This window comes from Terrapene carolina, unplaced genomic scaffold (assembly GCF_002925995.2).
Source record: "Terrapene carolina triunguis isolate 2854851 unplaced genomic scaffold, T_m_triunguis-2.0 Scaffold96, whole genome shotgun sequence".
NCBI lineage: Eukaryota > Metazoa > Chordata > Testudines > Emydidae > Terrapene > Terrapene triunguis.
The window spans coordinates 60,602,544-60,608,150 of NW_020664447.1; positions in this window are offsets into that span (position 1 = coordinate 60,602,544).

Here is a 5,607-nt window from a genome sequence, read left to right on the forward strand (position 1 = left end):
CTCATGAACCCCCTCCTAAAAATGAATATATCCAGGGATTTTCTCCTTTACCTGAGTATAAATTATAAAAGCAGTGATCTTGGAAATACACAATTTGTATTTATGACATGCTTATTACACATTTATTATTTATTTATCATTACAGTATTATTACATTATGAAAACGGCAACACTCTTCCAGGATCTCACTTTTGTAGCTTGTATCTCTTTGAATAAGCCTGTTATAAGACAAGGCTCCTATGTTTCATCAAGGACTTTCAGATGTGAAACAGCAGGAAGGTATTTAAGAAGCCAACTCAAAGAGTTCCTCCTACACAAGCATTCAGGTCTTGAGCAGTCCAGGCAAATAACGCACATTACAACAAAGCTTAAACTTGTTCTTCATAATAATTTTAAAAACAATACTAGCTGCCTATTTCATTTTTAAAACTGCAAAAAATAGCCACCTCCCTTTCCATTTCTTATAAGGAGTCTTGAAGTTTAAATCTCTTTAGTGTGATAGAGATGCTTGCTTTGATCTGCTTAGCTCTTGGAAGTCCAGGGGCTCCAGGCTGCTGGCCCCGTGCTGTCCGGGGTCCCTAGGGACAGCTCTGTCCGCCATTAGGGAATTTTTTCCCAAGAACCCCCTGTAACATTTTGTGAACCCCCAGGGGTTCACGAACCCCAGTTTGGGAACCACTGCCCTCGGATATACAAAGTGCTGGCATAGGCAGCATTTTAAGTACTGTGGGCTGTAGATCTGCTCTGATCAGGATTGGATGAGATGGTGCTTAAAATGCCAGTGGCCATTAGGAGCACTGTCTACATTGTTGTCCTACCATTTGTGGAGCTGGAACAGCAGTAGCAATCTTGAGAATTTTTTTGGCAAAAAAGGCTAGTGTAAACACCCCTGATAGAAGAGCACTGCCCCTGCCCCAGGGAGCGTACAATCTAAATGTGAGATATGTCACGAGTAAAGGTGACAGTCAGAAGGAACAGGGTGAGAAAGGACAAAGCTCACAGCAATTCAGTCATACTATCACTTGTTCTTGGCACATGCACAGCTTAGGGTTCTGTAAATGTACATATAAGGAAGATGAAAAAATGTGAAAATAATTGATTCCCTTATTGAAGGCCTGGCAGAGAATGTGAATTAACTCCCACTTAACTGCTTTACCTTTCCGCAAAACTGGGATCAAATTGTCTTCAGTTAAAACTGCTTTGTTGATTGTAGATTCTCTCTGTTTATAGAGCTTTCCATATGTACTTCATATTTTTTTTCCTCCTGTGTCTATTGTATTGCTTTATTTTCATACCCGCTTCCTTTATCCTTCCATATACTCTTCATTGCACAAAAATACATGAATTTATGTGGACACAAATAAAAAATGTACAGTGTTGAGGTATCATCTATTTATTATATTTTGTGTTATAGTATTTTTGGTTGTTCCCAACCTCCCATGCAGCTATCACACTTTAGCAAATGTTCAGTTTGTCCGTATAAGTGTTTCCCTTGCAATTGCATAGAAAAATATGGTTGTGTGCATAGGAAGAAGTTACTCCTTTTTTAGGCTCTCTGCTTTAGAGACTAGTAGACTAAAGGACTAAGATGAGGAGGAAGGTAGGGATGAAGGTAAGAGTGACCTCCCAGGGTTACAAAAGTCCAATTATATAGTCAAACCAAAATATCCCCAAACAAATACTGCTTCTGCTCTTCTTGGGTTAATCCTACCATTCCCCATAGTTTCTTCACAGGGTTCCCTCACTGCATTCTCTGCACAAGGACCCCAGAAACTGCTCCTAGCCATCTCCTTGTTTTCTCTAAGCCCCAACCCAGGATATCCTCTGATAAGAATCTGCTTTACTTTCCTCTCTACAGGAGAGACCTACCTTCATCATAGTTCACCCCTCTAGTGAGTGTCCTCAGCCTACGTATAAGGCCCAGGTGGCTAATGGATTCATCATTCTCCACTAACTCCATCCCCTCTGTCCAGAAGACAAACATTCAATTACCAACAGGTGTGGAGCTTGTCTCTAATTGGGTTTCCCTCCCACGTCTTCTCTAATAGGGTTTCTCGTCTCTCCTCCCCCGCCCCGCCCCCGCCCCCATCACCTATCACAGAGTCAGATTCTCCCATCAGTTTCAATAGGATAATTTGCAGAGGCTGGAAGAATGAAGCCCATAATGAATACAAGAGTTCCTGAGGATTGAATTGTGGCAAATGTCCCAGCCACTGTCATCTCTCATGGAGATCTAGATGAAGAAGAGGAGGATGGGAATGAAGATGCTTGTGAAGAACAGTTCAGGCTTTCTCTTTTGCTTCCCTTCTATGGATGATGAAAAGAAGAAGTGAATGATAAGGAATCAAAAGGAAAAGAAGAATGAGGATGATAGTATCTAGCTAGCTAGCTAATTAGCATTTATTACTGTAGTCTCTGGACATGGATTATTAGTTACAGTGAGCTCTGTCCATATGGGACTACTAATTCTCCATCCTACTCTTTGAGTTAGCCATTAGGTTCTTGAGCAGATATCAAGGTTTTCTTGTGCTCGGAGTATCTGGCAAATAATTTGAAGAGGTGAGTTTAGCAGCACACTACGAGTGGGGCAAGGGTTGGACTCATGTCAATCTTCTTTGGGAAGGAGTCTAGAGACTTGTACCTGCTGTTCAGAAGGCTCTGCCTCTGGTTCCCTACTCAGACTCAGTGAGTTATAGTGTGCCAAAGCATTGCAGCTGCTATGATAGATTTAAGGAGTGTTGATTCTTGAGATAGCATAGGCCTTTCTCAGCAGTTCTGAAAATGAGATCCATGGACCACATGCTGGAAGTCTAAGGAGAATCTGCATAGTGCTGGCTCCTTATTACAGTTTCCTGCTGTTAAAACACATTAAAGGGAACTAAAAATACTTAATGTGACTTCTCCAAGGGAGTGATTGCCCAAGGCTGCTGTGATCAAGGACAGGAAATCATCTGTGTGATTGTGAATGAGAAGGGATGTGGGCTGGGTGATAGTTAATGTAGGAGTGTGTGCACAAGACAATCTTTCACTTTAGACATTGTACCCATTATGAAAAATTCTGAGAACCCTAATGTGTCTCAATAAGAGATCAGTACCAGAAAGTGGACATGAATGCTCATCCAGTCTAGTTTATGGAGCACTGGTGTAATATGATCTCTGCAATTTGTCCTGCTTAGAGGACAGGTGTAATGTTTTACCTGCACCTTCCTGATGATCTCATAAGAACGGCCATATTGGGTCAGACCAAAGGTCCATCCAGCCCAGTATCCTGTCTGCTGACAGTGGCCAATGTCAGGTCCCCAGAGAGAGTGAACCTAACAGGTAATGATCAAGTGATCTCTCTCCTGCCATCCATCTCCACCCTCTGACAAACAGAGGCTAGGGACACCATTCCTTACCCATCCTGGCTAATAGTCATTAATGGACTTAACCTCCATGAATGTATCTAGTTCTCTTTTAATCCCCCCCCCCCCCCCCCCCCCGCCCAGCCTTCACAACCTCCTCAGGCAAGGAGTTCCTCTTATTTGTTTTAAACCTGCTGCCCATTAATTTCATTTGGTGGCCCCTAGTTCTTATATTATCGGAACAAGTAAATAACTTTTCCTTATTCACTTTCTCCACACCACTCATGATTTTATATACCTCTATCATATCCCCCCTTAGTCTCCTCTTTTCCAAGCTGAAAAGTCCTAGCTTCTTTAATCTCTCCTCATATGGGACTCATTCCAAACCCCTAATCATTTTAGTTGCCCTTCTCTGAACCTTTTCTAATGCCAGTATATCCTTTTTGAGATAAGGAGACCACATCTGTACACAGTATTCAAGATGTGGGTGTACCATGGATTTATATAAGGGCAATAAGATATTCTCCGTCTTATTCTCTATCCCTTTTTTTAATGATTCACACAATGCACACTGTGTGGATGTCTTCAGAGAACTATCCACGATGACTCCAAGATCTCTTTCCTGATTAGTTGTAGCTAAATATTTCTATCTTTAGTCTCGGGGGTGGGGGGGATTACATACTGCAGGCTGAAGGGATGAACTCATTAACCACTGGAGCCAGGAGGTCCTCATCAGAGAAAAAGGTGTAGAGTATTCTTACCACTCTAAGGTGGAAAATGGTACTTTTGGCAAGTAGAGCTGTTTGAGTATCTAGAATCAGTGACAAGTCCACTATGATCCTGGAGGCTGGGCATTGTGGCCTTGAAAACCCTGTATGATCTGGCAAATGTGGGTGAGATAGGTGATAAATATGTTAGGGGAGGAAGATGGAGGTGAGTCAAATCATTGCATATAAATTATCCAGAAGGCCTCAGTCTTCTTTTCTGCCTGCTACCTTGTCTGCTTTTGATATTGTGGTGTAAGAGGAGTAGGAGAAGTATAAGTGTGGCTATGTACATATGGAGGATTTGAAGAGAGCCTAATCTCCCGTTAGATCCAGATGATAGAGAAGGGGAGGTGACCTGTTGATGTCCCTTCCTGTCCTACATTTCTGTGATTCTATGATAACAGCAGCTGTATGGAGGTAGCCTTAAAAGTCCTGCTTTCTGTTTGCCTCTCTGCACCCTTCTCAGAGTTCTGGGTGAAGGAGAGAAGGACACAAAACTGAGAGCAAGAAGGTTGATGACCCTTTGTATGTTTATGGTGAAGGAGCCAGCCCGGGCTGCACCTCCCAGATGTGAGGGAGGGTGAAGATCGAGAGCAAGATGAAGCTCAGTGGGTGCCTAGATGTGTGTGCGGACTCATTGCAGCCCCCTCCCTCCTTCCACCTTTCTCTGCTCATTGTCTGGCCCTCACACGTAGGTGGGATGCAGTCTGTTCAGCAGTTCCATGTGATTCTCTCAACTCTTCCCTCCCCCTCCCTGTTTCCAACCAGTAGGAATGAGAAGTGGGAGATCTGGAATAGCCACCCTCAAGGTCTCGCCTCCAAGCCCCGCCGCCCCCCAAAACGAAGCGCTGATGTGGTGGAGAGGCTGGAACACGATGCAACTCCTTCCTGCCCTGGCGGAGATGTGGATAATGCAGAAGAGGGGGCGAGGCAGGCACTGAAGGCCAGGGAGCCTGGCAATTCCACCCTCTTCGCCTTCCGTTCTCCCAAAATGTGGGCGGTGAAGAGGGCGATGCACGGGGAGAGCCGTGCGCGCCTGTCTCACGTTGTGTAGCTGACTCCCCAGACCCCCTCTGATCTACAGCGCGAGGCGGCGGCGTGTATGCAGCATGCAGCCGGCTCCTCCATTCCTCCCAGCCTGCTCGCTGGGATGCACGGAGTGAGAAAGAGGAGGAGGAGGAGGTATGTGTCATGCCATGTAGCCACTGCCCCCCACCTCCCGGATGTAGGGCGCGAAGAAGAGGAGTTCATGTGTAGCTGATCCGCCCTTCCCGGGTGTGCAGGGCGAAGGAGGGCCGCAGTGGGTGTGCAGCGCGTTCTGGCTCCCGGGGATGTGCGGAGGGGAGTGGAGGTCACTGTCTCTGTAGAGCTGGTCCCACCCCCGGCCTGCGCTCTCCTCCCCTGCGGTCCCCTCTTCTCCACCCTCCCTGACGTCTGGAGCTGGCAGCCCGGCCGGTTCCGCATTCCCGACCCCTCCCCGCAGCCCAGGGGCCGCT